The 15,027-nt window shown below is 41.7% G+C and overlaps 1 protein-coding gene across 1 annotated transcript in view; it reads left to right on the top strand.

The window, feature by feature from the left end:
* The window catches only part of CHRM3 (cholinergic receptor muscarinic 3), a 205,573-nt gene that overhangs the window by 182,480 nt on the left and 8,066 nt on the right, over positions 1–15,027 (top strand). The gene's annotated exons all lie outside the window — the stretch shown is intronic.

Below are 15,027 nucleotides of genomic sequence, written 5' to 3'. Positions count from 1 at the left end.
GGATGGAGGAGCCTGGTAGGCTGCAGTTCATGGGGTCGCTAAGTGTCGGCCACGACTAAGCAACTTCACTTTCACTTTTCACTTTCATGCATTGGAGAAGGAAATGGCAACCCACTCCAATGTTCTTGCCTGGAGAATCCCAGGGGCGGGGGAGCCTTGGTGGGCTGCCATCTATGGGGTCGCGCAGAGTTGGACGTGACTGAAGCGACTTAGCAGCAGCAGGGATTTGTATTGGCTTCACTAAGGCTCCACACTATTTCACTTCAAAGAAAGAATCTTCAGCAGACACAGCATCTCATGCACTTTCCTGCCCTGAAAATTCTGTTTGAGCCAAAAAGCATGATGTGCCAATAGATGAATCCGCAACAGTCCCTCGTTATGTTTTTTAGTTAGCTGCAAGCTAGGGAACATAATATACATTGTTTGGGAGTAAACTTTGAGGTCAGATTGCCTTGCTTCGCATCGTAACTCTGCCACTGAGGAGCTATGTGACCTGGCTCAGGCACTTAACCTCTCTGTGCCTCCATCGTCTCATCGGGACATTAAGTAAAAGACGACACAACTCACAGGGCTGTTGTGCAGATAAGGTTTTAATGTGTGTAAACAGAGAGAACAGTGTCCGGTGCATAGTGAGTGCTTAAAAATACACATGTGCTATTTTGTAGAAGAGTACATTTGGGAAGGACATATCCATTTATCTAACAAATATTTACTTACTAAGTAAACTGTTACCACTGGTTACCTCAAGGGCATGAGAATGAAAGAGGCAAGGGCAAGAGGGCTGAATCTCTGCTTTAGACACTTAGGTATTATGTGGAAATACTGCTTGTTCATGACAAGTCCACAACTAGAGTAGGGGTTAGGGCTAGAAGCCAGGACACCTGCATCTTAGTAGCTGTGTGAACTTGGGGCAGGTTTTTCAAGCACTTGTATCAGTTTCTTCAGCTTCAAGTGGAAAGCCCAATAGTCTCCACTTCACATGATTATGGGGCTTCCCTGGTGGCTCAGATGGTAAAGAAGTTCCCTGCAATGCAGGAGACCCAGGTTCAATCCCTGGGTCAGGAAGATCCCCTGGAGAAGGGAATGGCTACTGACTCCAGTATTCTTGCCTGGAGAATTCCATGGATAGAGGAGCCTGGCAGGCTATATAGTCTATGGGGTCGCAAAGAGTCGGACATGATTGATGACTAACTCTTTCACTTTCACGTGATTATGCTGAGGATTCAATGAGTTAACACATGCACATCACCTAGAAAAGCACCCGTCTCCTTGAAGGACAGATGTTATCACAATAGCAAAAAGCAAACAGCAAGAGCAAAACCTGCAGCATTCTGAGGTCATCATGATGCTTCTCCTCAAAGTCATAAAAAAAGAACTTAGAAAGCATGTCCCTGGAAGGACAAAAGAAATTAAAATTGTGATGTCTTGCTTTCATTTCCCTCGTTTCCTATTCTTCCCCTAATGCTTTTTTAAAAATTGAAGTAGGGTGGTGGTTTAATCGCTAAGTCGCATCTGACTCTTGCAACCCCATGGACTGTAGCCTGCCAGGCTCCTCTGTCCATGGGATTCTCCAGACAAGAATACTGGAATGGGTTGCCATTTCCTTCTCCAGGGAATCTTCCCAGCCCAGAAACCAAATCTGGGTCTCCTGCACTGCAGGCAGATTCTTTACCAACTGAGCTACAAGGGAAGTATTGTTGATTTAAAATGTTGTTTTAGTTTCCCACAATGCTTTTAAATCTCTTAACCATGCATACAATTCTTCACTGAGTATCTAAAGCCATCTTGCTAGGTTTTTACTCTGATGAGTGGTAGAGTTTTTTCCCTGTCCCCATCCTCCAATGCATCTTCTTCAGTAGAATTTGTTGTGATCTTCAGGGCTTTTTGCTTTCAAGTTGTTGAGAGAAATCATGATCACTATGCCTTTTTCTTGCCTGATTTGCTTTTATAAGAAAAAGTTAGCATTTATTAATAAAATATAAATATTTTATATTAATAAGAATATTCATATTAATAAAATGTATGTTTTATATTAATAAAATAAAATTCATTAATAAAATCATGTGTATCAAATATCCATCCACTAAACATGTTATCTATTGAGAAGCCACTCTATTTTAATCACAATTAAAAGTTCTAAGAAAGACTTGGAAACTTGAAAAAAAGAAAGGAGGAAAGAAAAGAGGAAAGCAAAAATAAAGCTTTGGTACTGTCCCTGAAGATTTATAACCTACTAGGCAAATGAAAATACATACATACACAGAGTAATATTTCAAATATTTAAAAACAAGGAATGGCACAGGCACCTGGCTGCCAGGCCAGGTGGTCCCCTCATCGTGGCCACCTTGCTGGCATATTCCAGGGACCCCAGTTCTGCGTGTGAGGATGCGGTGGGAGAGGAGGGGCCTCCCACTTACAAAACATCTGTTGAGGGATGGCAGTTGTATTAGATGTTCACCTGTCCTCTCACTTAATCTGCTCCACAGCCACACAGCATTACTATTATGACCTGAAATTCATTGCTCAGCCATGCCCAACTCTTTGGGAGCCCATGGACTAAAGCCCACCAGGCTCCTCTGTCCGTGGGATTTCCCAGGCAAGAATACTAGAGTGGGTTGCCATTTACTATTATTGCTCTTCTTAATGTTCTTATGTGGAGACTGAGGATCTCAGAGCTTTTATCACTAACCAGAGGCACAACAGCTGGTGAGCAGTGAGCAAGGACTGAAACCCAGGGTGCCCCCTTGCAGGAGGCCTAACGCCATCAGGGTGTGTGATAGGTGTTAAGGGTGTGAAGTCCAGAGTACATGACGGAGCAGCAAAGAGGGACTGCAATATTTGTGTATTTTGTGATGCTGTTTTTCCAGAGAACTCTGCTTTTGTACTGTGCTGACTGCTAGATGAACCTTGAAAGAGAGGGTGTGGTTACTTGGGAACGGGTCTCTCTTTCTCTGAGGTGGAAGAGGCTGATGTGGCTCTGGACGATAGCCTGGTGGTCCAGGGGAGGCTCCTCTCTCCCAGCCTCACCTTCTCTCCCAGTTCACAAATATGGATTCCACCAAATCCCCTTTTCTGGGGTCAGTCCCAGCCAGATGCCGCCATATCTAAGGTCACTTTGAGAATCCCAGAGTAGTTTCTCAGCACTCTCTACATCTGGAGCCCTGAGCCTGTTGCAAATACAATGCCTATCTCTTCCTTCCTACCACCTTCACATCCTCCAAGTATATCCCCTGAGCCCTTCTGTTCTTGGTCTTAGTTCTCCTGTCCAGTAATGTTGTCAATCCCAGTGATGATGCTGGGCGGAGGCAGTAGTTCTGGGTCTACTCTGGGAAAGAAATTATGCTGCGTGTCAGAGTAAAACGTCAAGTAGCAGAGGATGGACCCTCCAGTGTAGAGAGAGAGACAAGTTGAATCACTGTGTGCTGGGATGGCAGGATGCGCAGGGCATGCGGGACCACGGAGTGGTGGGCTTGGCAGAGGCGGCGCCAGGTCTTCAGAAGGCTGTGTTCTGCTTTTAGCGCTTGGCAGCCTGGAGCTCATATTCCTCACACTCACAAAATAGCCTCGCCTTTCTCCCTTTGTGGAAGGGATTTTGTTTAGTCGATGGTGTCTCCTAGTGGTTCCTGGACAACAAGAACTCTGATCCCCGTGTGAGGCCTGCAGTAAGCCCTCAGACGCACTGACTATCTGAACTAACGATGGAAGAGCTGAATAAATGAATAGGAGATTCATCCTGGTGGGGAGAGATGGAGAGTGTGATTTCCAGGGAAATTAAATGTGAGCTGATTCCGGAAGAGACTTAGAGTATGCCAGGCATGTAAGTGCCAGGATGTTTTCCAGATTTTCCTGGCAAATGGAATGTTACAACATTTTCTACATCTCTGTTGTCTCTTTATACTAGAGTTTCTCAACTTCTGCACTGCTGACCTCTTGGACTGGATGATTCCGTATTGTAGGGACTTGTCCAGTGCATTGTAGGATGTTTCTCAGCATCTCCTGGCCTCTTCGCACCTTGTGCTGGTAACATGTTCTCCCCAAACTGTGACAAGAAATGTCCCCACATGTTGCCAGATAGGGGCAGAGTCACCCTGGTTTGAGAAATCAACCAACAAATGTCTTACGCTCAACAAATGCCAGCTCTTGTGAGCCTCGAAAAAAGCCAATCTATAAAATCAAACAGTCATAGAAAATTATTCAATTAGTCTTAACCTTATTTTGAGAAACTTTCATGGACCCATCTGACTATCCTGAGTGCTTTCTACCATCCTAGCCAATCCTCAAGAATGATAATCCTCATTTTATAGATGAGAAAGCAGAATCAGAGTGCTCAGACAGCTTGCCTACATGGCAGAGTCGGTCTGTTTCTGGCCCTAATGCACTGTTGCAGGACTCGTTAACACTGTTTTCTACAAGTCCTCTTCTTCTGCTTTTTTGCAGTCTTCTGTATATGGATGAATGACGGGGTGGTGGTACATACAGCCTGCAGTTTAAAAGGAAATCAGATGTATTGTCTGTGTTCAGATGCAAAAATAAATAACTCTGATATATGTGGACCTTGAAAAAAATCATAACTCCTCTAATTTAATCATGTGCTGTATGCTTAGTTGCCCAGTCGTGTCCAACTCTCTACAAACTCATGGACGCCAGGCTCCTCTGTCCATGGAATTCTCCAGGCAAGAATACTGGAGTGGGTTGCCATTCCCTTCTTCAGGAGATCTTCCCAAACCAGGGACTGAACCCAGGTCTCCCGCATTGCTGGTGGATTCTCTACCAACTGAACCACCAGGGAAGCCCAAAAAGTAATCATTAGACATCAAAATCAAGCCAAAAGAACTTTCTTCCCAAGTGTCCTTTCCAAATGTAAACCAAAATGTCAGAAATATTTAGCCCAAATGACTGTTTTCACTAAAAGATTTCCAATCAGAATTATTTCTACAATTATATTAGCTCTAATAGCATTACAGAAGCAGAGTCTTTGAAATAAATAGCAATGAATTTGCAGAATGTTGAAACCCTACTGAATGTATCTGCAGTCATAAAGGTTTGCAGTGGGAGCAGATCCAGCAGCTGGTCACTGCTCCTGTTTTTCCCTCAGAAAAGGACCACATGGGGAGTGTGTGGGCTCCAGGGGGCAAAGGGGGCTTACAGATATCTAGAAAGAACATCTTCACCTATGTTTTCTCATTTCTTGTCATATCTCTAGAAGTTCTAACAACAGAGATTTTAGGCTTGGGAGTACTGAGGCAGACGACCGTTAGTCCCACTTAAGCTTTTGTTTTTGAGGTAAAATCATGTTATTTTAGTAGCAATTGCTATGCCTAGGCAGTGCTGAGGCAAGAACTTTTCCAAGCATCCTTCATTTTTGTTGTCAAATTGAACAAAACCTATGAAAGGTGGCAACCAAGGGAGGCAGCACGATGCATCCACTTTTTAAAAACAAGCTTTGTCCTTTTAAAAATGAAATTCTCTTCCAGTTTTGGCTTCTGAGATGTTCTGTTTGCACCAGGAGTGACTGCACCATATTAGGGCTCATCTGTCCTCCCTGCGGCTTGAAATGAATCACACGAGCTAAGTTCACAGAGTTTGATTCTGACTGTGCGCGTCTGAAAAGGTTGGATGCCCTTTAAAGACATGTTTGATTGCCTAGCGTGTGTTGATCTTGTTTGATATCCTCCACGGACTGCGTGACTGAACTAAGCTGAAGTTTCCCCGTCACCAGCCTGGGGGATCAGGCGGCGCTTTGGCGCCTGCCCGAGTGGCTGTTCTCCGAGTCAGCTCTGCCACCTAGTGGTCAGCGATGGCATTTCCTGTGTGCGGCCAAGTTCGCTTTGGGAAAAGTCGTTTCAGTTGTTGAATACCGTGGTAATTGTGACAGAAAACAGAGACACACTCTTAGCAAAGAAAGCAGTCCAAGAGAGACTCAAAACAAGCCCTGCAACATGATGTGTACTGGATTCCAAATATGGAAGAAGCATATTTGGTCTTAGAGAAAAGCATGTTTGTGAATTGCAAAGATATTTTTGGTTTCCTCCGTTCATGATTAAAACAATAATAATAGTCGAACTCATTCAGACTTATATTAAAAAGTAAGCTACACATTTTTTTCTGAGTTCAGGAGGTTTAAAAATTGAGAAGCCTCAGTCTTTTCTTCAGAATAAGCTGCCAGAATGGTCGGAGAAAATAAAGTTTGTCTCCTTGGAATCCATTATTTTAAAAGTTTTCAGATTTATATTGGCCTTTTAGGATTCTCTAAGAACTTTCACATGTGTTTTCACAGATATCAGATATTTAAACATGTATTTTTTAAATTTATTTATTTATTTATTTTTTATTAGTTGGAGGCTAATTACTTCACAACATTTCAGGGGGTTTTGTCATACATTGACATGAATCAGCCATGGATTTACATGTATTCCCCATCCCGACCCCCCTCCCACATCCCTCTCCACCCAATTCCTCTGGGTCTTCCCGGTGCACCAGGCCCGAGCACTTGTCTCATGCATCCCACCTGGGCTGGTGATCTTAAACATGTATTTTTTTTAATTTTTAAAAGTCATCTGTATATTTTACAGATGTTTAACCCCGAATATTTTTTATTCCACAGCTAGGGGGAAGGGAGGAAATTTCTTACGGTTGTTCTTCACTTTCCCCTAAACTTAGTACTCTCAAATTGTTCTTTGATGTTTTCTCTTTAAGTCTTATTTTTAAATTTAAATAAAAGATGTCAAATTAGCCACTGCAATGGTTTTCAAACATGGTTGATCTTGACCCACAGTACAAAATACATTTCACATCATGACTGTGTACTGAATACGTGTTTGTCTGTGCATGTGTGTGTGCACACATGCTAAACAGAACTTCTGTGAAATAATACTTAGGTCATTATGTGGTTCGTGCTCTGGTATATCCTATTCAATTCTATTTATTTTTTTGTTTATTCTCATGCTGGCCCACTTAATATTATAGCTCCTGACTTTTTAAAAAACTAAGTGAATCCATTCTTCTTGTGCTCCTAGATAGAATGTAGTGAAAACAATCTAGAAAAATATACACTCAGAGATGAAATCAAGAGCCATCCTGTATGTACAGTTGTAACTAATCCACATAAAAGAACTGTCCTCCGCCCAGAACCCAGGAGGGCTCTCGAAGGTGTTGGTCTCACCCACGGGCAGATTGTGTTGTTTTGCACTCCTTTGCCTGGGGTCTGGGGCCTGGACCACTTCAATAGCAACACTCTAAATGTCCTAGGACCCCAGTTACCAGCTCCCACCTGAACAGGGCAGGAACCTGCTGTGGATCCAGAGGGGACCTAGAGCCTGCCCCCTGCCCACTTCTTCTCCTACTGGATGACCCCGTTTGCCGTTACGCAGGCTGCACTCCTAGAATTCCTGCCTGGGACCACTTATAAAGTATTAAAGCAGCAGGTTTACAGGCATCTCTGGTCCCAGCATCTGTTTATTCTTGAGCATACAAAAGCAAAGTTTCCCTTAGTTCGCCTCCTCTCTGACATAAGTCACTTCAGTGAGAATCAGCTCTGAACTCTCTTGACTCAAAATTTACTGCCTATACAGCATATAAGCTGTTGAGTCAGGATGAGTAAGAGAATATGGAGCATAGAAGTGATCATCTCTTCTCAGAAAAAGCACCTTAAGCCAAAGACATTAGTCCAGGTTTATCATTGTTTCATTTGAGTCTCACCTAGAACCCCTGATTCTTAGAAAGTCACATGTACTTATAAAATGATCACTACACAGGAAGAAAGGGATTGAGTGACTGTCATATCTAATGACTTCTGTTAATATTTTTATTATACTCCTTATGAACTTTTGACCAGGTTTTTCTGATGTCAAACTGTACAGCAGTAAGACGTCCTCCCAGAGCAGGAGGATCCCTTTTATGAGATGAATCTGGAACAGTGACACAGAGTCCAAAGAGACAATCATGGAAAATGTCTCAGATACAGGGACCTGAGTGAAGGTTGGGAGAAGCTCTTTCTCATTTGCCTAATGTTTAGGCCACTATACCATCCCTTGATGCTCAAAGATCGATGTGTCTGCGGCTCAATAGACCTTATCTCTAAAGCTCTGTCTTTACTAAGAGTATTTAAAGATCAATTGACCATATATGCATGGATTTATTTCTGAGCTTTCTGAGCTTTTCTGGCTACATTAGTGTCCATTTAGGCCAGAAGAGGTGTATCTTGTTTTATTGCACTTAGCTTTACTCCTCTTCATAGATACTTCATTTTTATAATTGAAAGTTTGTAGCAACCATGCATCAATAAATCTATCAGAGTCATTTTTCCAATAGCATTATTTTCCAATTAAGGTATGCACATTGTTTTTTCAGGCATAGTGCTAGTACACGCAGTATCTGAAATTTTAAGTGGTATTAGATATTGAATTAATGTTGAGTTATAAAAAGAACAGTTACCACTGGTAAGTATGCCAAAGAATTCAGCTCAAATATCACTTAACAGTTCATGATTCACAGGCTTTCTAATGATGAGTCAAAAAGCCCCTAATGCCTGGAACACTAGGGCAGGTATTTAATGAACACATTATAAATAGCTGGTCTGAACTGTAGGTGTCTTTCATCAATTCTTGTTCCTTTTATATTCCATATTCCAATAAAGCATAATTGGACTGGAATAGTATACAACTTGTGGTGCTCCTGACGATTCACAGAAATGAACTGAAAGAGAGAATTGGTCTCTAGCTTATTTCCAAAATTCCTACTTATATTCTTTACCATTATATCAGATGAGCAAAATGAGTTGATATTGAGTTTAAACATAATGTGTTACTTCCAGGGAGCAATTTGACATTGCCTAAAAATTATGTGCTTTTGAAAATTGTTTTATCCATGTCCTGTTTCTCATCTAAGGTGTAAGTCCATGGAAGGCAGAGTCTTGACTTATTGAATTCAGTAGCGCTGGTCTTAATGACCTAAAGCTAGTAGTGGTCCAGTGAAAACGGTTGATATTGCACATGACTGTCATGTTAATAAGGACCCTTTCAGGTGCAGGTAACAGGAACCTTTCTCAGGTAGACCAGACAGCAAAGGAAGTGGTTAGCTTATATAACTGGCAAATTCAAAGTGGTGGGGCTGTCTTCAGGAATGACTTGATCCAGGTTTGAAAGGCCATCATGATCACATCATCTCTGTTCCCTCATATTCCTTCCCATCTCTCTCCTTCCCCCATATCTTTCCTCTGTGTTTACGTGCTTCACCAATTTTTCATGTGGGTGTAAATAGTCAGCAGCACCCAAGAATCCCAAGGAACAGAGAATTACCCTCTTTCTTGCCAGCATCCATATCAGTTCCCCAAAGTTATTCTTACTGCTCCTGTTTGCATGTTCTTCAGGCCCATAACTAAGGTAGAGGAATCAGAACCATGTGATTGATGCCTATCCAGAACTATGTACCGTGGATGGCAGGCCACTTCCTAAAGAATGACTGAAGGAAAGACAAATAACGTCAACTGCATGGTCTTGATAAAAAGCAAAAAAAGAAAAAGAAAGAAGACTGATATATTCTCTTTTTATATAAAGCACTGGGATTATTAGCCATGGTATTTATTTATAATAATATCAGCATGGCCTAAGTGATGAAAATAGTTCTGCAGGATGTGATCAATTCCATATGACATGGGAGCAGAAACTTAGTGTTTAAGGCACTTTAAAAGGTGCTATACAAGATTACATGAGATTCAGAGCATGCAAGTGACTGGAGTGAGGCGGGAGTAAGATGAAGCGAGGAATGTAAAATCAGCTGAACACAACCCCAGCAGTGGACAAGGAGACATGTTTTTATATTTTATTTATTTATGCATGTATTTTTGGCTGTGCTGAGGCTTTGTTGCTACACTGGCTTTTCCCTAGGTGTGGCTAGTGGGGGCTGAAACTCGTCATTGTGGTGCACAGGCTTCTCATCGCAGTGGTTCCTCGCTGTGGAGTGAGGGCTCAGTAGGTACAGCTCCCAGGCTCCGGGGTACAGGCTCGGCAATTATAGCGCACAGGCTTAGTTGTTCTGTGGCGTGTGGGATCTTCCCAGACCAGGGGTCGAAGCCATGTCTCCTGCATTGGCAGGCAGATTCTTAACCACTGCGCCACCAGGGAAGCCCTGACCAGGGGGCTCAGCTGCTGTGTCCAGGAAGCTGTGGAGTGAAAGGTGGTGGGAATATAAAAGCTACTCAGCGAGCACAGATCTTCCTCAACTTATGATAGGGATACTCCTGATGAACCCACTGTAAGTTGAAAATGTTAAGTTGAGAATGCGTGTAATACACCTAACCTACCTAACATATAGCTCAGCCTAACTACTTAGGACACTCACTCACATGAGCCTATGGTTGGACAAGAACGTCTCATACAAAGCTTGTTTTATAATGAAGTTGAATGGTTCATACTCCTTACTGGATACTGTACTGAAAGTGAAAGCCAGAATGGTTGTCTGGGCACAGAATGGCTGCTAGTGTATCAGTCGCTTACCCTCTTGATCATGTGGCTGATGTGGTCATCACAGGCTGACCGACCTGTGACTCTCCGCCACTGCCTCGTATCACGAGAAAGTCCCATAACTCGTATCACTCACCTAAAGAAGACGGCAAAATTCAAAGTGTGATTTCTGCTGGAATGCATATCACTTTTATTCCATTATAAAGTCAAAAATCTGGGGATTGTCTGTATATAAAAAATTAGCAAGGGTATGGTGTCTGAAAATGAGAAATGCGTGAGTAAGAGTGATAGGAAAAAAAATAACCCTTATCTGAACAAACGTAGTGGAGGACTTTGGAGATGCATCCTCAACCCCCTAATAGAAAAGTGGTCATTAATTTCCTAGGCAGATCATTGAGCAAAAGTGTCTCACTAAAGACAAGGCTGATCTCATATATGTAGCTATAGGTGCAGTGGAGGAGGTACCAAGGCAAACACCTTTAGAACTATGCCAAACTGGGATCTGCATGGAGAAGGGAGAGCATATTGACTTTCCATATATGTACCTTGGAAAGTGAAAGCAAAACTCGCTCAGCTGTGTCTGACTGTTTGTGACCCCAAGGAATTCTCCAGGCCAGAATACTTGAGTGGGTAGCTGTTCCCTTCTCCAGGGGATCTTCCCAACCCAGGGATCAAACCCAAGTCTCCTGCATTGCAGGCAGATTCTTTACCAGCTGGGCCACCAGGGAATCCCTATGTACCTTGGAAGAAATCATAAATGCTGTCGAGTACCCCAAACAGCATGTAGCCCTTCCTAAATATGGACATCCCTTTGAGAGGGAGCTGGAGATATAGATGAGCTCACAGCACCTAATAAAACCCAGAAAAATGAAAAGAAATGAAGAAAAAAAAAAACCGCAGCAGTTAGTGCAATGTAGATTTCATCTATGGGAAAATAGTGATGGGTTATACAGTTTTTAAACTATTCTTCTATATAATATAATAATACATTCTATCTAGACTAGTTACAATATTCTACTATTGCAAATGGTGCTGAAGTGAATGTATATAAGTGTATTTATGAATGTAAAGGTGTGTGTGCTTGCATATGTCCAATCGTATATGCATACACATGATACATATATACCACATATAGTCACTTTAGATATTCTTCAGTTAGACTTTAAAGAGGTATATAATGAATTGTACCCAGTTAGGAGGGACTAGTTAGGAGCCTGGGGGGCTATAGTCCATGGGGTCACAAAGAGACAGACACGACTGAGTGACTAAGCCCAGCACAGTTGTGTGGATGACCTGATGGTGAGGCAGAGGAATACCACAGTTAAACAAAGAAGCAATAGGCTCAGATTATCTGGGGATGAATCTCTGTCCCTTTACCTTTCCTCATTAGTTTGATTGTTAGACAAATTACTTAACCACCTGGGTCTCAAGTTCCTGTTAAAAATGATGTTATTTTAAAAATTAAATAAGATAGTGCGTATGACAACTTACAAAATGTGTACCATGTAGGAAGTGTCTAATAAATATTTCCTTCTATCATTTATTATTGCACTACGTTGAGCTCTTTGACTACGAAAGCAAAGTAAATTCACTGTTCAGTAAAGAATAAAATGAAAATAAAATAAAATGGCAGACACCACACTTATGCAGCATGTGCTATAAGCAAGCACTGATCTAAGTAGTTTCAGTTCATTTCAATTCAGTTCAGTCGCTCGGTTGCGTTCAACTCTTTGCGACCCCGTGGACTGCAGGACGCCAGGCCTCCCTGTCTATCACCAGCTCCCAGAGTTTACTCAAACTCCTGTCGACTGAGTCAGTGATGCCATCCAACCATCTCATCCTCTGTTGTCTGCTTCTCCTCCTGCCTTCAATCTTTCCCAGCATCAGAGTCTTTTCCAGTGAGTCAGTTCTTTGCCTCAGGTGGCCAAAGTATTGGCATTTCAACTTCAGCATCAGTCCTTCCAATGAATATTCAGGACTGATTTCCTTTAGGATGGACTGGTTGAATCTCCTTGCAGTCCAAGGGACTCTCAAGAGTCTTCTCCAACACCACAGTTCAAAAGCATCAATTCTTCGGTGCTCAGCTTTCTTTATAGTCCAACTCTCACATCCATACGTCACTACTGGAAAAACCATAGCTTTGACTAGACAGACCTTTGCTGGCAAAGTAATGTCTCTGCTTTTTAATATGCTGTCTAGGTTGGTCATAACAAAGCAAGCATCTTTTAATTTCATGGCTGTAGTCACCATCTGCAGTGATTTTGGAGCCCAAAAAAATTAAGTCTCACTGTTTCCACCTTTTCCCTATCTATTTGCCATGCAGTGATGCCATAATCTTAGTTTTCTGAATGTAGAGTTTTAAGCCAATTTTGATGAGAGACAAACTTTCTTTGACCAGTTACTATCTAATTCTAGATTGAATTTATTCCATTATACAAAATGTTTCATACTCATTTCTCAGTGAGGAAACTGGGACTCAAATAATACCCAAGATGTCACCCCCAGAAATTTTTGAACTAAGCTTTGAACCTATGCCTTTGGGACTCCAGAATCTTCCTGCTACTCCTTAAGCTGTTTCCAGAAGGCATTCTATGAACCTCACTGCACTCCTTTGAGAGGTGCCCTGACCTGCAGTATCTAAAGGCTTAATTTAGGACTCTTACCATGTGCATGTGTCAACATATTTGCACTGTAAATGTTTACAGTTGAACACTTTTAACCAAGAGCCACAACACACTAGACTGTGGTCTCAATAGATTTTTGCTGTGATTCTCAAATGTTGAATTTTTGGTATGACTCTCATTGAGGGATGATTCACTGAATAAAGTCCACAGAGATTGGTGGTATGAGAATCCCAGCGTCAGCTGTGACATGAAAGTACAAGCCTGGAGGTTCTAAGAGGTTGAAGCAGGTCTCAACCTAAGGCTTTCTCTGACAGCACAGAGGGTCTTACTAGAGATGCATTCATTGTAACCATTCTTGGTCATTTATTTATTTTGGTAACAAGTGATTGACAGAACTAATTGCAAAAAAAAGAAAAAGTGATACAAATGAATGTATTTACAAAACAGAAACAGACTTACAGATTTTGAAAACAAATTTATGGTTACCAAAGTGGAAATGTGGGTGGGGGAGGGATAAATTAGGAGTTTGAAATTAACATATATGTACTACTATATATAAAATAAATAATCAACAAGGACCTACTGTATATCAAACAGGGAACTCTATTCATATTCTATAATAACCTCTGTGTGAAAAGAATCTGAAAAAGAATGAACATATGTGTATGTATAACTGAATCACTTTGTTGTACACCTGAAAGTAACACAATATTGTAAGTCAACTATACTCTAATATAAAATTTAAAAATTAAAAAAAAAAAAGAACTGGGACTTCCCACGTTGTCCAGTGGTTAAGACTCTGCTTGCAATGCAAGGGCTCCAGGTTGGATCCCTGATCAGGGAACTATATTTCACAAGTCACAACTTTAAAAAAGATTCTGCATGCCACAGCTGAAAAAGATCCCATGAGCTGAAACTAAGACCCAGTGCTGCCAAATTTAAAAAAAATTTTTTTTTTCAAAGAGCTAATTTTAGTGTTGCAACTGTTTATTGCATGTGTGTGGTACTAAAGGCATTTTCATAACTAGAGATAATATGTCTAAATACTAGAAATATTCAGAACTGGTTCAGTTCAGACTGTTCAGTTCAGAACAGTCTCATCAGGGTTCTGCATATTATCAAGCATAAGATGGCTGCCTTGTATACTGTTCCCAACCATTACAAAGAACCAGTACATTCCTTTTTCTAACTGTGTGTCAAAGAGAAAATATCAAGTGACATGAATATATGCTTACTTCCCCCCTTGCTCCAGGTTGTTGTTGCTTATTCCAATGAAGCCGACATAGCTGGAATTGCCTTAGAGTTGCTTATGTCTAAAGCCTGGGATAGCTAAATGCCCAGGTGTATAAAATGCAAGTGAGTAAGACCAACTTCTCATGTAGCATGAGACTAAAGTGGTGCTGGATATCATAACTGCATCTCCAGTATTTCCCATACTTTTCAAAATATGAGAAGGAAGGAGGATTTTGTTTGATAGCGCCATCATGTGGAAGTATTTGTGGTCTGTAGAAATGTGGAAAATGGGGAGAAAAAACACAAAGCTAAGTGCATGCCACCAGCTATTTGTGCTACCTCGAACAAATCAATCTATGCCTGCCTTGTGCTCCTCACCTTGATTTAATTTATTTATTTTTATCGAAATAAAGTTGACAACTCATGATCTTTAAAATGAGAGAATGAACCTGATGTGGAGGCCCGTCTCAGGTTCATATTAACAGGGCTTCCCTGGTGGCTCAGAGTATAGACTCCGCGTGCAGTGTAGGAGACCCGGGTTTCATCCCTGGGCTGAGAAGATCCCCGGGAGAAGGAAATGGCAACCCACTCCAGTGTTCTTGCCTGGAGAGTCTCATGGACAGAAGAGCCTGGCGGGCTACAGTCCTTGGGGGCACACACATCATCCGATGATATGTCTTCCATGTCTTTTAGAGGGTGCAATGCAGAAA

Source organism: Cervus canadensis, chromosome 8, assembly GCF_019320065.1.
Source record: "Cervus canadensis isolate Bull #8, Minnesota chromosome 8, ASM1932006v1, whole genome shotgun sequence".
Lineage (NCBI taxonomy): Eukaryota > Metazoa > Chordata > Mammalia > Artiodactyla > Cervidae > Cervus > Cervus canadensis.
This window is presented reverse-complemented; position numbering and strand designations above follow the sequence as displayed.